The sequence below is a fragment of the Anser cygnoides genome, chromosome 5 (assembly GCF_040182565.1).
Source record: "Anser cygnoides isolate HZ-2024a breed goose chromosome 5, Taihu_goose_T2T_genome, whole genome shotgun sequence".
Classification (NCBI taxonomy): domain Eukaryota; kingdom Metazoa; phylum Chordata; class Aves; order Anseriformes; family Anatidae; genus Anser; species Anser cygnoides.
In genome coordinates this window covers 12,142,585-12,169,257 of record NC_089877.1, presented here as the reverse complement: position 1 = coordinate 12,169,257, position 26,673 = coordinate 12,142,585, and the positions used below count along the sequence as shown (strand labels likewise).

Sequence of the window (26,673 nt, the reverse complement as noted above, 5' to 3'; positions counted from 1 at the left end):
TTTTTTTCTTTTCAATTACCTTTTGCTTAGTGGCAGGCAGCAACATCACAGGTAGGTACTTTATTTTTTTGTGTCCTCAACATGCCTACCTTGTCAGATCAGCGAGGCTCATGCAGCTGGAACATCTTCTTTAAAAATGAAATTATTTAATGAGGTAATGACCAAGCGAGGCGAAGAAGGATTTTGTTAGAGCTAAAGTCGTTTTCAATTATAGAAGACAAGTGCCCAATTTGAGAATATTTTAATATTAAACCCAGTAGTGATTATGAAAGTTATTCAATTCAGCAGCAAGTCAACATTGACACTCATATCTGAATAAGTGGGAAGGAAGTCAGAGTTACAGTGTTACCTGATTAACTACAAGGCAAATAAGAACTAATATTTCCTTTCAGCTATACTATTCACTTCTCTACTGATAGGTACAAATTAAAGCCACTGAATCCACACCTGCGCCCAAGTGAGCACAATTCCTTGTAACATGCTGAAATGCCCAGGTCTAACATTTTCTAGGGCTGTTACTTCTAACGGATGTGGACTTTACATTATTTTCTTGAACAGCGAAGTATGTTTCCATTTGTAGAAGACAACTGCATCTTTATATGGCTCAGTTGTTTCCAAGTCCTAAGTGGAAGAGGAATGATAATAATAATAATAATACAAAAGTGTCGGTTTTAATCAATATCTTCAGACATTATGGGAATTGAATTCTACCTTGCTGCTAATATATTAGGTATATTCTGCTTTATCTTCTCTCACAGAATTGATTTGCCACTATTCAGTTCACTTGGCTCTTGTCATGCAAATTGTGGCATTTCTCCCCCATTGACTGCACAAACTGAGATTAGATTTGAAAATCGAGTCTCACTGACCAGCTGCCGTGTATTTTTCATTTGATTTCTGCCTCCTTCACTTCCCAGTCCCGTTCCCTTGTTTTCACCTCCTTGGCTGGTAATGCGCTGATAACGTGGTCCCGGGGGAGGAAGCTGGGGGCACGGCTCAGTGCAGCTGGGGCTGGAGCTGCCGGCCGGCTCCCGCACACCCGTGTGCTAGGACGTGCTGCTCGCTTCCAGCTGCTTGTGCTCGTGTCCCTCTCACGTCTGGGGGAAAGTGCAGATGGTTCTGTGCCTGGAGTTCGGTGGGTAGTGAGGTGCGCTAGCCAGCAGCGGGATTTATTTCGTCTTTGTCTGGGGCCAGGACTTGGGAATGAGCTTGCTTGCTTCCCGACGTGACCCGGCGTGTCAAGCAGATGATTCTAAATTAGGTGTAAATTGAGACAGGGGTAGCTGAACATGAAATAAGTGTCAGAACAGGACCCTTGCTTTAAGTTTTCTTGTATTGTGACTGCTTCGTCAGGGCACTGATGGCTGCGTTAATATTGAATGTTCGGGGTGCGTGGTAGGTGCTAGCAGTGACAACCCAAAAAGGGGGTACAGCAAGAAGAGGGAGCAGGACAGAACTCCTGGTTGCGCTGATGAATTCTTCCTTTTTGCCTGAGCGTTGTTTGATCACTCACTGTAACAACTGAAGGCTGCAGAACCCTTGGTGTTTTTGCAAGATAGGGAAATAAATACTGTTGTTTGAATGGGAGGGGTACTAAGGTTTGTGCAGACTGAGGTCAATTTCTTTGTTTTCCAAGATAAATACAAACACAGTAATGACTCTAGAATTCAATATACTAATTTTCATATAAAATCCTGTATGCAAAGGATGGTTTGATTATAGCTAGTCATAGTTGACGTGCTTTGATTGACAAAGCACAGACGGTTTGATTGTAGCTATTGATAGCTGCTTGTAATGTTGTTAACTCAGTAGAAGCGTAATACATCTTGCACCCATTTTAATGGATACATAGCAAAATCAAATCAGTTATTTCCATGTACCTGGCTTCCTGGCATGGAAGGTGCAGTCACAGCGTGGCTCAGCGCCCTTTGGAAAACCCTCGGTGCAGGAGGGCCGTGCCATCCAGTCGTTCAGCAAGAGCTGCTCAAGGAGTTGGAGTCTCAGCTTGGAAAACTCTTCATGGGCAAGCTCTTTGCCGTGGTACTTCACTGTCTTTCACTGTTTGCTTTTAGCCTTTACTATTGGTAGTCTCAAAATTCAGCTAACGTTCAAATTACTGTTTTTCAGATTCTTTCATGACGTAGCTATCAACATAACCAATATGTAGGATATGATGTACATTAATTATAGGCATATCTTGAAGATCTTCCCTTCATTAGCAGAAACATCTTTCATAGGAACAGATTGGAGATCTAATACCAAATTTCATGAAAGACTTCTCTTAGAACACTATTAATCATGGGTTTCTTTGTAAATTAAAAGAAAACATTCTCAGTACATACGTAGGAAATGCTGTAATTTAGAAGTGTGCATGTATACATATATGTATCTATATTTCATATGACAAATAGGTTGGATTTCTGCATAAGTACAAATGTAATTCATTCTTTCTGAGGGCAGGGCAACCCAGCCCATGCTTTCTGTAGGATGAATAACACTGTATGTAATACGTTGTTATTGTACACCCTCTTGATGTGTCTTCAGCTCATTCTTGGATTCCCTTTCAGTGAGCAGGTGCCTGTGGTGCCAAGCACAGAACTAAGTGAATGAAGGCCTCCATGTGGGTGTGAGCTGCTCAAACCCTTGTGGCCCGATAGGAAGGGCCCTTCCTGACCCAGGGACTGATGCTCTGCAGCAGCACCTACAACCACATGGCTTAAAAATCTTAAATCAGGTCAGTTTTAGGCCAGTGTCTGTTTACCTGTAGTTCTGCTCAGGAAGGGGTCTCCCAGTCCAGAGTAGAGGTGAAAGGTGCAGAGGCTGGCACCATCCCCTCACCTCGCCTGGACTCTCTGCACCTGCACTGACAGCCCAGAAGTTGCTTTTCGCTTAAAGATGCTCATTCAGGTTTCTAGGCAACCGAGCCCATTTTCACTTCCCCCCACTGCGAGATAAGAGCTGACTCCTCATGCGGGGAGGCGAGACCATGATGGATTTCGGCAGCCTTTAATTTGAGCTGGAAATAAAATGTAGCCCTCGAATGGCAGGGCAAGGCAGCTTGAAGAAATGCACGGCATTGGGAGTGATAAGGAGCAAATTGCTGCTGGTGATTAAGCCGTTGCACAACATGGTGCCTGCCTCAGGTGCGCAGCAGCGAGCGCAGCCTGGCTGTGCTCTGGGCTGGGTGTGTCACGGTGAGGTGAGAGTAGGACGAGGTCTCTCAGTTTGGACTCTTCTCAGCTGTGATCAAACAAAGACGACTTTCCTCCCCGTCTCCCTGGTTTCATAGCCAAGCCCTGGTTTCTGCCTTGGGCAGCCTCCCTGGGTGCAGGATCTGGGTAAGGGTTTGCTGGTGTCCGCACCACAACGGCACTTCTCGGTCTCCTTCCCTTCCCACTCACTAATGGCAAAGGAGATGCTAAGACCACCTGGCCTGCTACAGCATCACAGATCGGGCAGCCCAGTGCATGCAGCATTAAGGCACACTTGAAAAACTAAGCAATTTCGTGTATGTTACATGAAAGGTGGAGCCGAGCAGGGCGCGAGAAGACGTGCACCTCTGCCGGCAGCACTGGAGCAGTGGCAGGATGGAGGCTTACGTAGCTCACAGTAGTCATGTTTGGAAGCAGAGATTTGGCAGTGTCCCTTCCTCAGAGGGTTTTGCAGGCCAAATGGTTAGCGTAATGGATATTGGAGGTGTTAGCAATTTTACTCATGGGGATCTTAAAGGGAATGCAACACTTAACTTTTCCCTGTTTGTAGGGTGTTTATGTGGCAAGGTTTTGGTAGCAGGGGGCCATAGGGGTGGCTTCTATGAGAAAAACCTAGAAGCTGCCCCATGTTACGTAAGGGTCTGCTGACCAGAGCCAAGTCAATAAGTGATGTTGTTTGAGCCTTTGTGAGAGCATATTTAAGACAGGGGGAAAAAGAAAGCTGCTACACAGCAGCTGGGAGAGAGTGAGAGGAGTGAGAAACAGCCTTGCAGGCACCAAGGTCAGTGCAGAAGGGGCGGGAGAGGTGCTCCAGACTCTGGAGCAGAAGCTCCCCTGCAGCCTGTGGAGAGGCCCATGGTGAAGCAGGCTGTCCCCCTGCAGCCCATGGGTCCCACACGGAGCAGATCTCCACGCTGCAGCCCCCCCGTGGAGGAGCCCCCGGTGGAGCAGGTGGATGTGGCCTGGAGGAGGCTGCGGCCCACGGAGAGCCCCCGCAGGAGCAGGCCCCGGGCCGGAGCTGCAGCCCGTGGAGAGGAGCCCACGCAGGAGCAGGGGGTCTGGGGGGAGCTGCTGCCTGTGGGGGACCCGTGCTGGAGCAGTTCGCTCCTGGGGGGATGGACCCCGTGGTACGGAGCCATATCTGGAGCAGTCCTTGAAGAGCTGCTGCCTGTGGGCAGCCCACGCCGGATCAGTTCGGCAAGGACGGCATCCCGTGGGAGGGACCCCACAGCACAGGGGAAGAGAGTGACAGTGAAGGAGCGGCAGAGACAAAGTGCTATAGACACTGTTATAGAGTATGTTTTGCCCGTCAGAACAATTCTTGAGCAATCTCCCCATCCTTATCTCAACCCTTGAGCCCTTTGCATTACATTTTCTCCCCCTTTCCCTTTGAGGAGGGGGAGTGAGAGAGTGGCTGAGGTGGAGCTCGGCCACCCACCCGAGTAAAACCACCACACTGTTTTGGACTCCGTTTTGTGTACTGATGTTTCCACCTTAATTCCCACCAGTGTGTTGTCCTGAAAACTTCTTTCCAGCATTGTGGTCCTGAATTGAACAAATTCTGTTATCTCTCTGTTGGGAAAGTGAAGGAAAACTAGACTGCCTTTTACCTAGCTGTTGTCTGTAGGTGAATGAATTTATAATCTCAAACTAGTAGCTGCGTGTGTTTGTTTAATGTCTGGCATATTGTATAAATCCTTCCCTAGGAGGGAATTATTTTATCCACGCCAACCACTTCACCACACAGCTGCAGCAGTGACAGATACTGCCTCGGCGCTTGTGGACGGACCTTTCAAGCACGGTGACCTGCGGGGCAGCTGCGCAGGGCGAGAGGAGAGCAGATGAGCCTCTGCTGCAGGTGCTGGCTGCCCCGGCAGCTTTCGGCTGCGGGTTGCAGCCTTCTGGGTCTGGGGCTTCTCCCGTGAGCTGGAAGACAAAGAGGGATGCTGTTAGGCGGAGGGGTTGTGTTCTCTCCGAGCTTGTGTTTGTCCTAGGTTATTGACATATTGGTATTCATTTAATGTCTTAGAGCTTCTAAATTGAGGGCAAAGGGTTAAATGTTATCACAAATTGTAGCTGTGTTCCAGTATTCATCACCCTTCAGCGGGTCCTCCTCCACCCTCCCTTTTCAGCTGTGCCGCTGTGTGTAATCCCTCCAGCATTATTCCTCTGGATACCTTTTATTTTATTTGTCTGGACAGGATGTTCTTGCCTCTAATTATAACACTGTATTTTGGATGTCGCCCAAAATATATGGTTTAAATTCATTTTGCCACTGCAAGTAGCAAGACACAGCTGGAAATAATGTTAACCTAGAGTATTTGTAAGTCTTACGCTCCTTTGTACCTGCAGTCAAAGGAACCATAGCTGATATTATTGTTAAATTTAATTTTTATTGACAGGTGTTTTAGCTGTTGTAGCTTTTGGACTGTCAGCTACCTTTTCTTTTTGTATATCTGTGTATATACATGTTTTTGAAGAAGAGGTTAGAGAGATTAATTGTCTTTTGATGCTGTGTTGCTGGTGGATTTGGTAAAACATTCATAGGAACATAAGTGATCTTTGTTAGTGAAATTGTTGTTTTTACCCCTGTCCTGGGTTTTAATGTGAACCAATCTTAGTTTTTGAAGCTAAAGCAAGCCACATTTCACCCCCTCTCTATCAGTTAATATTTAGTTTTGCCTCATTTTTGGCCTTAGCCGCCTTCTAATTTTAAAACTTGAAAGGTACTTCCTGTGTAACTTAGGTTTTCAAATAATGTATTTAATAACTGAGTGAAAAGCACTGAATCAGACACAGTAATTGTATTTAAGTAAGATCTTAAAAATAAAATACTCGTTAGCAGAGATGGAGAAGCCTACTAGTCTATGAATTTTCACAGCGGGAAAGCAAATAGAATTAGGAAATGGGATGGCATAGTAAAACTAGTAAACAGAATTGGGTGATTAAACTCTACATGTGGGAATTGCTTACTACTGACCTGTTCCCTGGCTAAGTTTTTCATATCAGTATGGAACTGGAAAAAAGTAATGTAGAGGGGACTCAGTGGTATTTTAAACGATAACATTTGACATGCAGGATCAAACTGTATAAATAAATACTAATATTTCTTGTCTTTTAATACTGTTGCCAGTATTTTCAGCGTTAGATGTTGCATGAACTTGAAGTTGTGTGCTTGGTGGCAGTCGGCATAACTTTCAGGCGCGTTTCAGATGGGTGGATTTAACTGCTTATATTTATGCCTCCAGGTATGTACATTAAATCATCATGGTGACTGAACTCTTGCATTCTACTATTATTTTATTAATCTTACAGTAAGAATGCATGAAATACGACTTACCGAGAAACAAAACTTAACAAATAGCCCTCATGTCTTGAACCTGGAGTTGCTGCCAGGTGCCAGCTGGAGATGCTCCACCAAATGCAAAGTTTGCAGAGAAAGCTGGGCTGCTGGGTCTTGTGGCAGGTATTTGGAGAGGAGGATGAAAAATCCACCCGTAACTTCATCATGACAGAATGTGTTGGTTTCTGAGAATTGTGGAGTTTTGTTGAACCTGTTTGGCTGCAGTAAGATTCTGACAAAACCCAGGCACAAGCCTGCAAGGGTCCCGGGTTACTGCCTGCACGTGTGCCTGGCAGCTTCTCCGATTCCTGACACTCATGTTTCAGCAGCTTCTGGAGCTTCAGTTTCTTAGGTGTGGAATAAGCTAGTTGTCATGTGAGACTTTGCAGAGTCCACATGTACAGCATCATGCAGGATTTCATGGAAGCCACAGCTCCGTTGACTTCTATAGGAATATGGGAGGTTTGTACTTTTGCTCCTAATCGAACAAGCTGGAATATTTGTGCTACAAACTTTCTAGGAATGTTGTTACTGTTTTCTGCCAGCCTAACAGGCGTATACAGTCAAGGTAAAAACTGCTTCTTCTTCTTTCAGTTTTCCTTTCCCAAAAAAAGATGCTGCTCTCCTAGTGCTTGTGTCTTGTCGTGTTAACTTCAGTGTAGGTTAAATTACTCTGACCGTGGCATTTTTATAGCAGTACATGTACAGCATTTTGCTTAATCACGTGTATGTGTATATGTAAAAAGTACCAATTTAATGCCATTTAATACTTTATGTGGGTGTATATAAAAAACACTAACAGCCTGATATTGCAGTGAAACCTAGATATAACAGGGTGCACTGGTGATGGGATCGTAGCCCCTTTCATAGGCTGAGATGCCATTTGGTCCAGTGGAGTGCACTGCTGAATTTGATAGGCCATTCTGTTTAGCAGGATTGCAAACTATATTCATATTTTTAAATGCTATTTCTGTTAATACTTTCCTCCATTATTACCTTTTATCAGGACCTTTTCCTTCTTCTCTGCCACAGATACTAAATGATGTAAATTGGTGGTAATATATCAATATCCTAGAATTGCTTCTTTACTTCCCTCTTCAAATAGATAGACTGGAATAGTGCTAAGACAGGGTTTCTTATGTTTTATTCCCCTAAGTCTTTTTTTCTCTCCAGGAGAGGTAAATATACACTGGTGCTTTGCAATTTTAGATCTCAGACCCGCTTCTCAAAGCTTTGCCTGAAGGTAGGCACCAAGTACAATTGTGATAGATGCAGAACGCTTGCTGCTGCTACTGACATGATTGACAACATGATTTGTGCAAATTATCCATTTTTATTTACAGTTACAAACACCTACCATTGTGGTGAAAAAATTTTATGCTGTGCTTCTTTCATGTTGTATTCACATCACATTCACAAGAGCCCAATCTCAAAGACAGTGACCTGAAAATGAGAGGATAGAAGTCAGTACTTCTTCCTACCATTTTATTGGTGTTGGGAAAAATTTGCTCTCAGCATCTATTATGCTTCAATTTTCCCTGGCTTTATTAGAGAGGGGTGATAATTCAAGGCTTTTTTTCTTCCGACAGAAAGCTGGGCTATGTTCTCTGCTAACATGATGCAAATGCCCTTTTTTTTCTTTCTCTGGGCAGAGAAAAGCCAGAGGGTTGGTAACACAACACATTCAGCAAGGACTGCAAATCCTATCTGCACACAATGATAAAACATATCCCTAAATATGTAAATTAGCCCTCTCAGGCTCTAAGCTAATTTTCATGTGTATAGTGGAAACAAAAAACATAATAAGGAAAGATGTAGCTGTTTAACCAGATTATCTTTAAAAAGTGACACAGATAGATGCTGGCTAATAGCCAGATTCTGCTGAAAAGTCTGCCTTACAAAGCATATTAAGGCCTTTCGCTCTCAGAACTGCACCCTTCTTTGTAGTCTTGGAAGACAAAGGGTTTAATTGTGTTTTGTTATTCTGCGATAAACTGTGCTGCCTGATTTAGCCACCCTGTTCTTCAAATGCCTCTAGGGACCGTTTGGCTGCTTGAATAGGAGCTCTAAGAGGAGTTACGGGTCAGGACCTCTGCTTAGTCCTATTAACAAAAGTTATGACTGACTGCTCCTTTTTGGCCAGTAATCTCTCCTCATTTCCTATTAATGAATGCATTTCTACACGTTTCAAATTTAAAAAGGAGCTAGGAATTCACCTTACCTATGGGCTTTATGGACTGGGAAGATCGCTTAGTATTTTTCAGTTATGAGGCCGTGACAACTTGTAATGCGTAGGTATACCTCCACTGCTGCCGTGGGAGCTGGTGGAGGGATGCTCTCTATGGACTAGCTGGGGGAAGGGTGCCTGCTCCTTGTTTTAGCACCTTCCACTTATGGCTAAATCTTCATACTCCAAAGTGGCCCTGGGGAAGCAGGTCCTATCTCACCTCCAGCAGCTGCTTGTGTGCTGCTAACACGGCACTACGGTTTGGGACCGGCTTTCCTCTGCCTTGGTTGCCTTCTTGCACTGGCTTTGCTGTACTGAATGAGCATGCTCGCTTTGCTGATAACTCAATGTGTGCATAGCCTTACACGTGCCGTGTGCTATTGAAGTATAACGTACTTAAATCGTACTGGCTTTAATGGGCTACTGACTTTTTTTCTCCAAATTTTCCGGGCGATGAGGAGAACAATATTGAGCTATAAGTTTCCTAATTGCACAAGACTGGGGGAAATGTGTGGGAAAGCTCCATTTCACATTTTATTGATGTTTATTCATTACACTTCTCGACAAAAACACTGCTTTACCCAATTCTTTTGTAAATGTACTTCCAATGTTCTGTTTGCTCAGATGATTGTTAGTTGGTTTGGTGGTCTTATGTCCTGCGTGTTTGTGGACAGGATTCTGTAGTATCAGGCTTCAAGTTTCTCTATAAAACTGTCATGAAATGTGCCTGCATGTACAGTACACATGGTCGATGCTAACTCTAGAAGCTGGATACAGGTCCCTGCAATCGTACCTGTGTTACACTTGTATAAACCTGCTTAGTAGCTCCGCACCTCACTGCGACATCTTGTGCAGTAGCCTGCACAAATCGGGCATGGCCGGTTTGGTTGTCGTCATGCAGTACTGCAGGCAGTTTGTGCTACAGGCATGCCAAAATGACAAACCTGATTAAATTGAAGAGGGAATTAAAACAAAACAAAGTTATCTGAATCTGAAATATCTATATTTTGCTGATTTTTGACTTGAGCATCCTTACATTTCTTTCTGTACTTCCGTATCAAATTGACCTCATTTTAGATGTATTTTTCTAACTTTATTATACCTTTCAACTGAAAGCGAGGTAAAAAAGTTTGAAGTGTTCAGAAAAATGTGCATCTGTAGCAATGTGAAATTATTATTAATGCTAACAAGTACACAAAATACTTTAAATGCCTGTTACGTTTTTCAGATTCTTCACTGTCTGTAAATTCTGCAGCTTTTGAGTGTCCATAATATCTCAGTTATGAAGTAGGTCCTGCTTGATTCTAATCATTTCTGTCGACCATAAATTAATGACTTAATACTGCATTAAAAAAAAGTCTAAGCTATTAATGTGCATGCACATTACCTACATTTATAACCTGGAAAGTGTAATTCTTTTAGCATTTGCTAGGCTCTTCTTATAGATTTGCTTAAAAATAGAAAAATTAATGTACTGGAACGATTTTGAAAGGCCCATAAATAATGAGCTGAGGACCAAAAGCTTGAAACATAGCTAAGGTTATGTTAATTATGATTAATTACTTGGAGAGGTTTGTTAGAAGCCTCTTAGCAACTGTGAACTGTAATTATTGCCCATCAGTGCAAGCACATCAGTGGAGACTTCAGCCAATGTATCTGTTCATGGCTGAAGGTTTATCCTCGCAACTTTTGTTGTAATTTGTCTTAGATACGATACCCTTAAGCGTAGTTCCTGGCGATAGTGTGACATGGCTTAAAAACTCTGATCTGAAATCTTTCATAATTGACCACATGAAATGAATCCGGCCGTGCCTTAAATGCAGTGGGCCCACATGGTGCTGGTGGAGGAAGGCAGCCCAAAGACCCAATTCAGCCTGGTGACGCTTCAGTCTGATGGCTTGTCTTTTTCTCTGAAAGAAAGACTGAAAGTAGTGTTTTCAGGTAGTTTGTGTGCATCTTCTGGGTGCACGTGGTTTAACAGGATCCGGAAGCTGTGACGTCCGTGGAAAGCCACAGAATATCAAAATCCAGACAAGGAGAGATAAAGGATCATCGTGTTTTCCTGGTTTGAGTTTGGATCTTGGCTACTGGCGTTGTGCTCAGAAGAAGAGCCAGCTCCTTGCAGCTGAGCCCATCTTTGCAGACGTCTCTTCCCTCAGCTGCACTGCCCTCCTCCTAGCCAAGGGCAAGGCACTGTGCCAGAGACGGTCATGAAGAAATATAAGGAAAAAGATTCAGAGCTGTCATTCACTGCCTGAGTAGCACTACCGGCAGTCCACGTGCATGAAGAGCAAGAGGTGGTTTTTTTTTTCCTTTTACACCGCTATTGTTTAATCTCCATGTTCACCAGGGAGTTGTTCTCATTTAACTACATCGATTCTTGTAAACCAATTGAGTCAGCTGCTCCGAAACTGTTTATCGTTAAGGCCTCTCTTGCCTTTATGCCTCTTTGTGTTACTGAAAAAATAATAAGGAGACTTTGGGAAACTGAAAAGAAGGAAGATTAGATTGCGTGTAAGTAACCTGCATTGGTGCAGGAACTGTGTAGTGCTTAAATGCTAAATTGCAGCTGAAGAGCAGATTACTGGAGCCTTAAAAGCTACTGACACTAAAAACGTAATTTCGGTATTAAAAATGTTCAGCTGCAGCTGAAAACGGTCCTGGTATGAGATGGTGATACACCATCTTCTTAGCATGGCCACGCGTGGCATCGGGGAGCCCACGGGACGTTGGGTCGGGAGCACGGCCCCGCAGGGGCTATGGTAGGGCGAGGGGAGAGGGGCAGGTGAAGGCAGGCCACCCACCTCCTGTACCGGTGTTACTGCTGTGAGCTCTTTGTGATGCGAACCTATGGCTTAAGTGCAGCTCAGGGAGTAGTTTTACTGTAATTGGTTTTGAAATGCTGTGTCCTACTGTAAAAATTTTTGACACAATGGGGAAAAAGCTAAAAACAATTACTTGAAAATAAATTCAGAGAGAATGTGACTTCACAAATAGGAAATAAATGAAAACTTGAACTTCTCAAAAACATTACCAAGTACACGTTTGTTGCAGACTACTGGTTTGTTATCAGGAATGACATGCCTGGATATTAAAGCTCCCCCTCCACCTATTGGTGAGGTGAGAGGGAAAAGAAGTTCGCATTACAGCTTGGTGGCGTGTTTGAAATGAAGAGTTAGTTTGGTCTAAGTCACCGTGAGGAGGTGGTTAACTTCTCCAGTGCTGTTTGAGCCTTGCTCCATGGTATAGGCGATTGTGCATCAGGACTTGTGTGTTTTCCTCTGAGCCTGCAACATACCCGTCACTGAGCTGCTTGGTGTGCTGACTGTACGATCGGAATTGCTATTTGTGTAGTCAGGTATCCATCTCATGTAGAGTTTTGTCATAGCTGTCACTGTAGTGTGAGCGACATTTCATTATATTGCTTAATGTGCTCAGTCTTCTCGGCCGGACTGAATTCCGGACGAAGCATACAGCCTAGCTCAGGAGGGAAGGAGATGCTCTCCGCCGCAGCAGGTCTGCGTTTCATCAGGAGGCGGCCCAGGAACCGTCCCTTGGTGACGGAGGCGAAATTCTTCTTGTCCACAAGTGAGGTAGGCTGCCACCACTCATTAGCATTGTGAGGACTAATGAGCTAGTGTTTGTAAGATGCTTTGACATCTACCAGATAGAAAGTATCTCATAGGAGAAGCGGAGCACAAAAACAAGAATGTTTTTTTTTTTTTCTGTTGAGAAATGTTGGCTGAGAAGCGGGATATTCCGTTTTCAACATTGACCTTTTGAGCTTTTGTTCCCATGAAAACAGGTGAGTAGATTGAACTGACTCGGGAGCCAATCTTCTTCCCACTGGAAATAATGTGAAACATCTGATTTTTGCTCCTGCCAGTGGGTTCGCTCTTACACGGCGGTTTCGTTCCGATGCCTTCGTGCTCTGCACGTAATTCCCACGAACGCTAATGGGACTTAAATGGGCAAGTCCCTCGGGAGCCGGTGTACATCTGCATTCCCCCGCAGGACCCAACTCAGTGCGGCTACAGCCGTGTTGCCACAGGGACCCGGGGTGACGGCTGTTGTGCTGTGCTCCTCGGGGGGCTGATGATGGTCACTGTCCCAACGGGGCTGCGCTGGTAGCACAAACGTGAGAGTAAATGAACAGGTACTGTGTAAAAATCCGTTCTCATTAGCGGTAATTAACTAGAGCTCTATAGGTTTCTAATCGGAAAAAGCCAATTTGATATGTAAATGTCTTGTACTAGCTGAATCTAAATGAGCAGATCAGGTGCAAAGGACGATGCATCTTCCAAAAGGAGTTTGCAAAAACCTCCACGCTTTGCTGCAGTCCTTTCTGCTTACACTTGGCTCCCCAGTCCCAGTGCAGGAAGTGTTTCCCTTGAGCTGAGTTTGAGACATCGAAAGAAGAATGTTGTCCTTTCAGGCGAGATTGACTGAAAGACTAGCAAGAAGTAAAAATCAAGGACCTATCATTTTTGAACCATAAATGCCCATACATACACTTGCAGTCTTTCTCTGCTACTCAGGTATCATAGAAACAGGAATTCAAGTGTAAAAATCCCAGAACATCACAAGATTCATTACAGAAAGCTCTGTTAATGGGTGTTTGATGTCCTCCTGCAGGAAGTTCCCTTACACTTAAGCAACATCATTTAGTTTGTCCTAACTGATTTTTTTTTCTTGCTGCAGTTTTAGGCAATTAATTGATGTGGTGTTGCAATTTTCTTTACGTTTCAGAGTTTTTCAGTCCCTAGGTCACTTATTTTCGGAGTTTTTTTGCCATAGCAGAGAACTTGTGATCACCTGTAACTGAAGCCAGTGCTATGAGTTTATTTCAATAAGCTGTTGTGCACAAGGGCTGGGATTTAATTACCTGTTGAAAGCTTGCAACCAAAGATTTGAGGAAGCATCTGAAACCGCCTGGCAACTGCTGTGTATAGGTGCAAATTGAATGAAATTGTTAGGGCTAAACAATACCCGAGAGGTCCTTTGGAAGGAAAACAAATAAAGGAATTACACCTTTACCTTGTAAGGATTTAACTTGGCATACAGGACATCCCTTTAAGTGAGTTCTCAATGAATATCAGGATATTTATTATTTGTGCAGCACCAGCTTTTGAAACACAGTTTAAGAGATGTAAAAATGCCAGCAGTGTTGCCGTGGGGCAGGTGGCCCTGCATTGCTGTGCCTGCAGCTTGGGGTTAGGGGAAGCTGGGCAGAACTAGAGCATTGTACGTTACTCTGTCCTGGCTTTGGCCAGGAATTTCACGGATCAGCTGGGCGGTAAGGCAGTCCTGACTCGTCATCGTATTTGGATATTCATCGCGTTCGGGTGCAGAAGTTGCCACTGAGATCCCTGCCACTAAGATCCCTGTGTGTCAGATGTGCTCAGCGCTACGGAGCACGGCACTGACACCCACAGACTGGGGCAGCTGGGACTCGAGTGGCGTGAACCAGAGTAGTGCAGTGGTGCTCAGTGATGGAAACATCAGATCCCTGCTCTGATCTCGCCCGTTGTTTAACTCATGAACAGCACCGCTGAACGTGGAGAGAAGCAGTTAAGCTTTTCCGTCCCAGTCGCCATTTAATGTTGAGTGATCAGTTCATTTATGAAATCTATACTCATCTGACAGGCTAAAACAATAACCAGATCACTGTCACATCTGCTCATCTCAGCAGTATTTCCTTCTAGCTGTTTAGCTTCCATTTTATAATGCTTGTTAAATGTTTTGACACGGCTTTGTGGCTAGTATACCGCACGGAAGTCCCAGGTGACCTCCTACCCTGGCAGTATGTACACCCTATGGTTGCTTTGATTTCAAGATGAAGTAAGGTCATGGACATCATTTGGTGCGTTAAGAAGCAACCAGAAATATTGCCACAGAAAAAAGGCTGTGACTGCTGACTGGAGCCAGGAAGCTTACAAGTGTATGAAAGTTTTATACTTGCCCAGTTCTTTTTCCTTGCGTTTTGTGTTCCTGTTCAGCTCAAGGTGAAAAACGGTGTTTGTACAATCATAATCGCGGTACCCTTCATTACTGTTAAGAGTATTTTTAGTTATTTTATGTAAGTAGCAATATTGGAGATAGTCGTTTATATAGGACTGGTAACACCTTTGTTGTCATCATGACAATAGAAAAAGAAGTGTGAATTTTAGACCATATTTAGACCTTGATATTTGAGGTATGTACATACACGGTGGCCCCTTGAGCCAGAAAATAGTGCTGAATTCTGTCCATACAACACAAACCACCAGTGTCTTGGTGAAGTGAAATGCATCAATTCAATTTTTTTTTTGAAGCCTATAACTACTTAATTGTTTGGTTTAACCTTCGCTTCAACTCCATTTTCTTTTGATTTTGAATGCCTGCATTTAAATTAGCTGAATAGTCCTTTTTATTTTTTATATATACACATTTATATTTTTCCTTGCCTGAGAATGGTCTGATTGCAAACCGAGCTCTTTCAGTGGAGCTGCCACAGTCACCTACAGTGACAGTGAACCTACAGATCCCACGGAGCCGGGGTCGTGGGCATGCAGGACCTGCCGAAACCTGTCTGCTGTATGTGCGCTTGCCACTTGTCTCACCAGCGTTTTGTTAGTCTGTGATGGCTGTTGGCAAATATATTTTTTGCTGAATTATCTGGTTATCTGACTTGTTTGAGGCGAGGCAGTAAAAATCTACCTTCTCTAATCTATTAAGTTTTTAGTCAGTGCTAGAAATGACCTGTTAGTCGTGGATTTTTTTTCCTTGTCATGTATGTTTTATATTCTGCTTACCAAAAGGAATAAATAAAGTTGGCTTGATTATGGTATGTTAATAACTTCAGTGTGCAAAAGTACTGAATAATAGGAAAGCTACAACAAAAAACAACACCTAGAAGCTGAAGCCATGTGATGTAAATGGGAAAGGCAGAATATTTTCAAAAGTGAGGCCATTAGACCTTGCAAAAGTCAATCAAAACTCACAGCCTTTCTTGGTGCTTTTAATTCAATACGGGGATGGTTTTGTGGGAGTTAGCTTTAATCAATTTCAGGTTATTGGTCTCAGCTTGAAACTTAATGACTGACACTAGGGATGGAAAACAGATGTGCCAGCGATTCCCTCTGTCCTTTAAGTCCATGAAGCCCCCTCTCCTTCCTTTGATTTTATGCCCCATACTGAGGTGTCCTGGTGTGTTTTTGAACTTAAGGCTTATGCTCACTTCTTTGGACCTGCTTTTTTCTTTCTTTTTTTTTTTTTTCCCCTTCTTTTAGAAATTCCCGCTTTCAGCGTTTGCCACTTGCTGGCTTCCTGTTCCTACATGATGAAGGGAAAGTTGGTGAGCTGAGCCTGGTCCTGCTCGGGATGGGGAGCAGCTGCTCGCAGGAGGCTGTCACTCAGGTGGTGGATCACACAGGCAGTGCTCGCTATGTGCTTATGAAATGGGAAATACTTTGTGCTGTCTATGTAAAAATACAAAATACCATTGTATAGTTAAGCCTGTGAAAACAAGCAAGGTACCTAAGCTACAAAAGTTTAGGCCAAAATCCGATGGGTGAAGTTACTGACATCTTATCAGGTGTAGCTGCTTGCAGCTGGTGATGCACTTAGTAATGCATTTGCAGCCTAACTTGTTTTTCTTAGGCTTGAGTGTTTTGGGTTCTATGTGTGTGTGGGTTTTTTTTTTTCCTCACAAAGCACATTTCTCTGATGTAGCAACTTCTTGATACCTGTTACTGAGTTAATCAGCTCTTAAAGTCTAAAACAAAAGAGTTTCATCAGTCGATAAGACTGCCTTAAATATTTGTGGCAGATGATTGACAGCACTGTCAAATCTGATCCCCGAGTACCACCTGAAGCTCACAGAAGAAAGTGAGGGCTCTTTTTAGCTGAGGAGTGATCCTCTTCAATCACAGGTAGGGTCCTTGTGGCAGCAGTGTTGCCTGCTTATGTGGTGCCCTCAGCAACTTCACTTGCTGAACAAGTCATGGCAGTGACAAACGTGACTGCTTACCTCATCACCAGCACCTCTGCAAAATGTTCAACTCATCTTTTACACCAAACCCGTGTGCTGGCAGCTTAAAATTCGAGCACCTTTGCCAAAGTCAGAGGTGAAGAGGCATGACTTGGAGGGAATCTGTAGCTGGGTGCACTCAGAGAGGCAGCACATGGTGAGTGAGGCCTGGTGGGTTCCATGTCACTGTACAAAAAAACTCACTTATTTGGTGTTTTAGGAGAGATTAAACTTTGGTATAAAGCTTCCTAAGCAGAGCTGTTTGTGCTTTGCAGCCAGATTTGTCTATTTGGCAGTTGCCCGTGAGTAGCTGAAAATCTGTAGGTGGCAACTTTAATAAGTCAGCATTTTATGAGCTATTACAGTTCAACTTTATTGAACAGTTTAAAATACCTGCTTGGCCTTTTTTTCCGTTTTGGCACCAAAATGTGTATCTAATGGGTAGATCTAAAATAGAACACAGAAAAAAAAAGTTCACCTTTGTCCTGATGTCCAGAATTAATCACTGAACATGCAAGACAGTCTCCTTTACTGAGGAAGGATAATTAATTCATATTCGAATAGAAAAAAAGACTTTTTTTTTTTAAATGACTGATTAGGCATCTTGGGACTAAATCTGTACAGTTGTTTGTTTTTTTTAAAAGATGGAATAAATAGTTTAAAAATGCCAAATACTAGTGAATAGTTTTAGATTTAATACCTAAATGGCTCCTGAGTGCCAAAGAGGTTTTATTTGTATATAAAAAAGGAAATGAAGTGCAGTGTGTACTCATGAAACACTGCCATGACAATAGGAAGAACTATAAAGCTCATGAGATGCACAAAATAACTGTTCGTACTAATTTTCTCATGTCTAATGAGATACAAGGCTTCCTCTAACAAGTTCATTGTTGGCTGCATTTGCACACGCGTGTAGGGATTGATGGGAGTATTCAGAGCTGCCCGGTATATTGCAGGGAATATCAAACAGGCGTGATTAAAGTTCCTCTAGGAGCTTCGTAGCTCTAATGTTTTCACTTCTGTGCGTAATTTCTTGACATTAGCATTGACTAATGTATGTTTTTCACGAATATCTGTGGCTAGAGGTTTGTATCAATCATTAGCTGTAATTGGAAGTAATATGCTTGGTAAATCCTGTGTTATAAATGCTGGAATGGTTTATAATGTTTTAAAATGTTTTACTGATTTAAAATTATTAAATTCTATTGCCAGAGGAGAGAGAGAGATTTTATTCTTTGTAGCATCTGATTTCAGTAAATGTGTAATTGTGTATGGAGCTGAGCACTTCATCCTTTGCCAAGGGAGTACCTTGAATTTTCAGAGATTTAAAGGGACCATGCAGCGCTTAGGATGCTGAGAATATTTCAGAATGTGGTATGTAGGAAAAAGCACTTAGTGGAAATCCACAAAATAACCTTTGTTAGTAAACTAGATCTGATTTGATGTTTTTTAACAATAGCTAAGCCTCCTTCTGCAGCAGTCTGAACTGAAGAGTCTGTCAAAATGGTTTCACTCTTACTGCTTGGCTGTGGGTAATAGCAAAATAGCTTTTAAAATTTGTTAGTTTTTCCTGATTAAATGCATATATGCACCTATCTATATCTTTGGTGAATAGCAGACTATTTTTTGAGCATTTTAACAGGGGGCAGTCATACCTACTGCATCTCCAAGTCTTTGCAGAATCGAGCCCTGACGTGATGCAGCTGGGGTTGGCTGCAATAAAGCACTGGGTTGGTGGAGGAAAAAAGGGCTGAGCAGGATGGGGAGCACGCTCCCTGTGAGGCTGCGTCCTTCGCTCCCCTGCACCCGGTGTCGAGGGATGGATTTATGGATTCCGTGAAAAAATAGAAGGTACTAAAAAATGCCTTGCATGTCGGGAGAGGGACTTTATGTGAGGAAAAACCCCAACCTTTCCATTTCTACAAGTCACAAATTGTGTTGAGCGTGGTGGTGGCTTTCAGTGTTGCCCGCTGGGCAGCGCTTGCTGCCTGCTCTCTGACTGGGTGGGTGGCAAAGAGCACGAGGAAGGGGCTCAAGCACAAAGCTGTGCTGTGTTTGTGTGCTCACCTCTGGAGAGAGAGAGAAGGCAGGGGGCTGGGAGTTACCGCGCTGGTTAAAAACGAACACGTTTTCTTACCAAGTCTCATTGAGATGAAATGTTGCGGAGAGAGCAAACCGGGCCTTGTTCTTCTTCTTTTTATTTTTTTTATATACTAGCATAAAATGTCCAGGGGAATGTGCGTGTTTCTATGGTTACAGGATTGTGTCCTCTTGTGGACCATAAGGCTGATGATAAATGATGCTGGTGATGCTGTATTACACCTGAAATGCCCCACGGGTAGCGGGGACCCTTCCCGTGCTGAGGAAACCCTCGAAGCCTCAGACCAAGGGGCACGATTGGAGCTCCCCGCTAAGTTAAGCAGGAACTTTTTAGAAAGAGTAGTAATGACTAGCAAAAATAGCAAACAAATGCGAAAAGCTACTAAATGTGTTCTTTCCTAAGACGTCCCCTTTGTAGTAGCTAAATTGGAAGTTGGAGATATTTTTATTCACTATTAGCTTACGCGAAATGAAGAAAAATCCCGAAGAAAAAATGATGAAAATTTAATCAAAACCTTGGAAAACCTTGGTGTCCGGACGGTGGCCTGGCACTGATGGGCGTGGAGGGTTTGGGTACTTGCTGGGTCTATGTAGCAGAAATGCAAAGACCCCAATGTTGTGTCTGCTTAAGTGTGCCACACTGCACAGCGTGTCTGGGGGGAAAGAGAATCCATCGTCAGCTCCAAGCCTCCCTGGAAGTGCTTTCATGGCTTCCTTGTGGCAAGGGACACAGTTACCTGAAAGGCACCAAGTGTTGCTGAGAATATGTGCAAACGGTGTAGTCCAGAAGATGTACAGCTGGGTGTTCGCTCTACAGAGGTACAGCTGGGTGCTTTTTGTAGCTCAGACGATGTACAGCTGGGTATTTTCTTTGTAGGCAATTTACATCCTCCATGAGAATAGGAGGAGCAGGGAAAGAAATTACCTGTGAAAAGCAACCTGACTACAGAACTCTGCCATGTTGTATCATTAGTTTCCTGCACTGATAACAGAATTTGATTTTACAGCTAAAATAGAGGTTTAAACAAACCAAAGTACTGTATGAATTCTGTCCTGTATCTCATTTCCTTAGAAATAGCTGGTTAAGCTTAGTATTCCTTATTACCCCATGTAATATTGAAGATATGCAGAAAATGCAGGTGGTTATGCCCATTGAAGATGAATCCCTTGCAAAGCTGGGTCAAGGGTAGGAATTACAATTTTTCTGGAAATGGGAAATGCTGCTCTTCCCCAGAATGAAATATTATAGGGTTACAGTGTTGACACAGAGAGCTGACATGATGCTGCTGAGGTTGATTGGATTAGAAAGGGATTAAGCAGTAATGGGATTGGAAGATACTTCTTGAATGAAAAGACAGCTGTAGAGGATTTTGAAAGGAAGGTTTATAGGGTTGAGGCAGTTCAGCCTTGTGGTCGTAGCCTTGTGTTGAATCAGTTGGCAGTATGGAGGTCGGGCTCTGTTGCGAAGAAGCTTTTCAACGCTGAGGTAGCACACACACAGTATCAGGATCTGAACCCTTAACTCAGGGGGTTTACATCGACTTTAACAGAAGCATCTTCATGTAAACTCTTAATAATAACGAAAATACGAAGTTCTATGAGGTTGTGTTTTCTAAGCAAGGGTGAGAACAATGTTAAACGTCGTAATGTAATGTGTTGGCAAAGGCCTGTGTTAACGATGCGCTATCCTTTTTTTGCCTACATCATTGGTGAACGTGTGTAGTACTACAAAAAATGTTCATCTCTGCTGCTAGACCATGGTTAAAAGGAATAACAGAGAACTGAACAACAAAACGCATCCACTGTGTGCATGCTTTTTCTCTACAGAGAGATTTGTGTGGAGCAGAAACATCCTTGGAAGTCAGATGTAAAAATCCTTTTAATCTTACCCTGTATTTGCAGTAATCCCGAAGGCATTTGACTCTTCGCAATTTTAAGGGAAAAGGAGAAAATGGTGCAGGATCTAGGTTATAAGGGATTAGGAAAGCTCATGATTTCCAAACGCCGTTCAGGTGGTGGGATGTAGAAGAAATGACTGGCTTTTTGACTTTTGGGGTAGACACCTTTTGATCAGTGTAAAGCAGATGATGAAATGTGTAAGGTGATGCATCATAGCCCAGGAAGAAGGCAAATGCAGCTTGTCAGAGACCTCGTGAAGGGAAATATTTGTCCCTTTAAGTGGGTATATTCTGTGCTTTGCAATGGTCAGCTTTATGGATGGTAGGACGAAAAAGAAGGTATCACTGAATATTCCAGCTGTTTAAGCCTCTGAGTCCATTGAAAACCTGAACCCCTTTATGGATATGTGGGTGCATGCCTTCGTTTCTGTTAGCAGCTGTTAACTTTGCTCATTCCTTCATATTTGCTTCTTCTGAGCATTATTTATCTTTAATGGCTTGAGTTAATGGGCTAATGGCATTGCTGGTTTGTGCTGTGAGCTTAGCAGAGAGTAAGATACCACGTACGGCCTTGTTCAGGGAGGCAGACACTTGATTTGGAAGGAACCTGTCACTGCCAGTTTTCTTCTGGCAACCAACGTTGCAAGCTTCAATTTTTCAAGTCATTTAGCGCATTCAGCTGGAATCATAGCTTGAAATCCTGTGTGATTTTGCCAGTGGAGATGAGATACCTGCTCACCAAGGTTAGTGCTCATTTTAAAATTGCTGTAGACGTGATCAATTTTTGATATTGAAGATTACATTTTAATGGGAATAGTGCTCATCTTCTGCATTAATTGGAGATGGTGTTAACCGAATTAGCCTTCTATAAGGACAGCTTTGCTGAACGGGCATCGATATTGCTAGAATAGTCCATCTGGGACTTGGCTACGTGTCTGATCTCAGCAACACGCTGTAGGGATGAGTACCATAGGTGGAATGTGGTGTTTGAAATGTCAGCTGGGTTTTCAGCTGTACTGGTTTTGAGCTTTGCTAGCTCTCCCCCTGCCGTGTTATAAGAAGGTGCTCGTTGCTCCTGGGCGCTGTACCCAGGCGGCTGTGTCAGCTCTCGTTGTGCCCTTCTTTGTACTCTGGTTAGCAGAAGTTGTTCATTCTTTCAGAAACAGTGCTTTTGAAAATCAACCATTACAGATACAATGCTGAGATAAGTGGCAGAAAAATCTTATCAGGAACGGACACCTGCACGTGCTGTGTAATCAGGGTTTCTGAGTGGTAAGGAATTCCTGCCGCTCAGAAGTCCAGCTCCATCTCAGGAGTAGGCTCCCGCGTGCTCTGTGAACAGTTTTTGGCTTTGATGTGGTGACATTTTGAAAAATAGCGATATGCTGACCAATTCTGTTAGTCATTTTTCAGTGACGTGTCCTTATATTACAGAAGAAAAGGTTGCTGTTAGGTGGCTTAGGATTAGCTGACTGTAGAAGAAGAGGTATCTGTACCTGACAGGCGTATTCGCTGTTGTTAGTTTGAGAACCCTTAAAAACTACTGTTGTGTGGTTACTGGGCAGCAACTGAATCCTGGCTTAGTGCTGGTGAGATGGCAGTGGCACAAAACAATAAAATGGTCAAAGCCCCCTGATAAAGGCAAGATTTAAGAAACAGAGCTGGTAAATCAAATACGTTTGCATCAGTTTCTGTTCTCTTGTAATATTTCTCTGAGTATATCCTCATTTCACGTGATTAACTGTTGTTTGTATAAAAGGCAAGCCTGTGGCTTGGTACAAAACTATGTTTAGGAATTTCTGGCTGGTATTCCTCCTGCTCCATGCGTGTGTGCTGCAGGGGTTGAGTTTTTTTTAATAAGGGTTGTAAATATTTGGGCAGACGGTTGCAGATTAGTTACGATTTAACTGAAGGCTTTGTGCTGATTACCATTGTTGTACAAATACCGAGGGTGGGGATAGACGAGGAATGGAAAACTGTTTGCCACCTTTTTGGCAGACGGATGCATGTCTCTTGTAACCTTTGGGCCAGACAGCTCGGCAGTCTGATGAGCCTGAATTATTCAGGAGGCAGTGAAGATTAGTTAGCTAGTGAGAGTATGTATTGATCTGCCAGCATTCCTTCTGCCGTGTTGATCTTGGAAAATAGTAAATAACTTTTAAAGTAGGTTTTTATTTTGGTGCAAACAAACATTTGCTGGCTGGCTTTTTTGCATAAATAATTGCAGGGTTTTTTTGGTAATCTTTGCTAGATGCTAATCCATTCGCTAAGATAGCATAACGCCTGTGCATTTGTTGTTGTTGGTTGTTATCAAATGCTTTGAGCTTTGCTTGTGCTTCTGGAGGTGACTTCCTTGCAGCACGTTTACCGGGAGGCTGCTGGCCCCTGCGAGGTGCTGAGGTGCTCCATCGCTTCCCTTCCTGGTTCTCTGCTAGCAGCTTTGCACGTGTGACAGACAAACCCAGAGGTGCTTTGCTTTTCGCTGCCAAGCGTAAGCGCGTTTGGTTGGGGGGGAGAAAAGCGCATCAGTTATCAGGGTGGCCAACAATAAGTCTGACACCGTCTTATATCCTTCCGCAGCCAGATCCATTTCTTCCAGGCAATTACCGGCTTCTCTTTCAGATAAGATACAGGTTTATTGAGTTCCCGCTGTGCAATTACAGTTGGGAGGAACAGATTGCTGCGTACACCCAGCCTGGGCCATGGAGTGCGTTGCAGTGGGAAGCAGCAGACGGATGCTGCCGGGTGGCGGTGTTTTGGGATGTGAGCTGGAGGCTACGGGGAGGGACTTGAGATCAATTTCACTTTCTGGCCAGACAGAGCCAGCCTAATTCTTGCACCAACTAGTGGCACGTGGAGCTGCAGAATGAGTTTCCTCTTTAATATGGAAAATGCTAAGATCCACCATTAGCTTAAACACACACGTTCAAATTTCCAGTGTATAACAAGGCAAATGGTACTATTGTCATTTTTTTCCCCAAAATAAATGCAAATTGTATAAACTGTCAGCATTTGAGACAAGATGGCTCAGATCTCAGTGGTGCTGGATGAAATGCTCCTGCTTGTCGCGTTTATGAAAGATTATGAAATGTTAGGGACCCAAAGAGGGGCTCATTCATATGCAGACACTGTGCTGCCAGGATTAGCATTCCTTTCTCAACACTTTAACTGCACGAGGATTTCCTGGTGGTATTCTTGCTTTTAGAAGGTAAGGACAATTATTTTAAAGCACGTAGCAGGCACGTGCATCTTTTAAACTACAGCAACTCCAATGACTTCTCAGGACATTTATTTTCTTTTGACTGCGAGTATGTATTTTTGTGTTTTAGAATGACTGTCTCTCAGTGAAAACTGCTTTGTATTCTCACCCTTCACCCATATCATGCTCACTCAAGTTACAAGCTTATGCAAATGTTTTCTCCCTGTCATTGCTCTGCATGGCTGAAGGTTTGAGTCAGGCTGGGAAACCGAAGCCTGGCTGTTTGTGTGGCTGGCGTCTGTTTTGTGTAACTGCAAATGTACAAATTCCAGCGCTTTTTTATCTTCTGTATGGTTTGTAACTTCAGTGCATGCTCCTCGTCTTAATTATTTACTTGTTTGAGTGTAGCTATGTCGTTTTCAGAAACAAAAAGGTTTCTCTGCCAGCAAAAGGGTGCTGCAAAAGGAGTCTAATGCTGTTGCGTTATCTCAGGTGAATCTCTTGGAGCCAAATTGCCTTAAATTAATGAGGATTTTTGCTGGTAAAATAATCAAGTCTTGGAAAATGGTGAAAGATAGGTATTGTTCCACACAGTTTTCTGTACTGTGCTTTAACTAAAAATAAGGCAGTTGCACAATTTTATCTTCCGTTGGCACCTTCATTATTTCCTTGTTGTTGAAGCGTTAAATAGGTACGGAATGCACAGTTACCTCTACTACAGGATAAACAACATTGCCAGTAACATTGTACATGTGACTGTGGTTTAATTATAAACATCAAATATGACATTTACAATATCTCAGGTATTTTTAAAGTGAAGCATAAACGTTATCCTTAGATAACTTGTCTGACAGGAACAAGGCTCCCAGAGAAAGTGAGCCCTGCTGTGCTGTGCCCTCTTGCTAGTAAAGTCAGCGTGGGATGGATTTGGACTCAGTATCACACCTTTCCTCCTGACTCACTGGAGCTCATGAAATTGAGATCCCAAATCAAATTTTGGCCTACCTTTAGGAAAAAAAGTTCCACTTACAAGAAGTTCAGAGAAACCAATGTTGGTAAAAATTGTTTAATTATAGTTGATGTAGCGAAGGCTTAGTATAGCAAGCCCTGTTTTCACTTCATGCGCTGACGGCTCTGAGTTTGGTGAGCTAAGCATCTGCAGCTCTAGTTAAATCCACTGGGACGTTTGTGCCTGGGAAAATGAGCATGCTGTGCTGCCTTACAGTAACTTTTCTCTGCAAGGCAGGACTTCTAGATGTGGACGTGACATGTGTCATCATTATTGCAGCTGCAGGTAGAGACTAGGTACTGTATTGCCAACCTTAGCTTTCTCTTCGTATTTAAAAAATTGTCTTGATTTCCATTATTTGTGAATCTTGTGCTGCCACGAGTGCCAGGGGATGAGTGGTGGCAGCACATCTTTTCCATCTCCAGCTGCATTACAGGAGGTCGTCATTGTCTATAGTCACCCCTGGCCCAATTGCTTTTCTGAGCTGTAAGATAACTGATGAAAACCATGAATCTGAATCCTGGCATAATTCGGTTCAACCTTAATAGTACTGAAATAGTAATCAGTCAATCTATCGTCTTGTTAACGGCAAGGCTGGCACTTGTGCAGAGACAGCTGCTGTGTGTTGTAACCCTGAAGATCGCCATCATCTTTCTGTAAATAAGAATTAACTGCACGGTTTTAAAAGCAGTGAAGGCTGGTAAATACTGCTCCCGTTTCCACCAAGCCGAATGTGTTTAAAGCTTTTACGTATATCCTTTGTAAATAGCGTAATGTTTGCAATCTGGAAAATGATCCTGTGCCACTTGACTAAGAGCTAGCAATCAGCTATCGAAATTGCATCCGCTATCTAATTGCATCTGTGTGATTCCATGATCTTTGCTCTGTACTGTTGGGACCCACCATCTCCCTAGTAATACCTTAAAACGAGAGCAAGTGCCTTGATGAAATATCAGTGCTTAAAATTGGAGGCAAGCCTTAATATCTAATTCAGTCAAGACTGGTTGATAGAATTAAAATCAGTATTATTTTTTTTCCTAAATCAAAATTAGACAGTATATGTGGTTGAATGCCCCATCCCTGGAGGTGTTCAAAACCAGGTTGGAAGAGGCCATGGGCAACCTGATACAGGTGGCATCTGTGACCATGGCAAGGGGATCCCTTACAACCCAAGCCATTCTATGATTCTATCAGGTGAACTGCCCAAACCTGATTTCAACTTTTTAACATGATGTTCCTTGTTTTTACCCTCTGTGTACCTTACTTAGCTTTTACTATCCAAAATATCCTGTGGTAAACCTCTCATTTTGACCACATACTGTGCAAAGCAATTACTTGTTGTTTTAGATAAGGTGAGAACAGTTGCTCCTTGTTCACGTTTTCCATGATCCTCACAATTCTCCAGACTTCTGCTGTACCTCTCTCCCTCATCAGTCTTATTTTTTCTTGCCTGGGACCCTTCATAAAGAAGACACATACCATGCCTTTGATCAGCTTGATAACCTTCTCTCTTTCCATTTCTAACTTCTTGACATGGAGGACTCAAGAAGAACATATACTGGTTTACACAGTTATTGTAATTATATTTTGGCTTTCAACTTTGATTTGTCTTAATAATTTATAATAATTTTGTGTTACTGAGCACTAAGCTTACATTTTACTATTACAAATCTA

The 26,673-nt window shown here is 43.1% G+C and overlaps 1 protein-coding gene and 1 long non-coding RNA gene across 3 annotated transcripts in view; both read left to right on the top strand.

Moving 5' to 3' along the window:
- NAV2 (neuron navigator 2) overlaps positions 1–26,673 on the top strand; it is a 422,583-nt gene that overhangs the window by 66,084 nt on the left and 329,826 nt on the right. The gene's annotated exons all lie outside the window — the stretch shown is intronic.
- Positions 15,413–26,673, top strand: part of LOC106033878 (uncharacterized) — a 33,140-nt gene continuing 21,879 nt past the window's right edge. Inside the window, exon 1 of one of the 2 annotated variants that reach the window (XR_010831685.1) lies at positions 15,413–16,950. This is a non-coding gene — a long non-coding RNA (uncharacterized lncRNA). Of the gene's footprint in view, positions 16,951–18,024; positions 18,645–26,673 lie in introns of those variants that run through there. The other variant, XR_001205621.3, reaches the window with a different exon arrangement.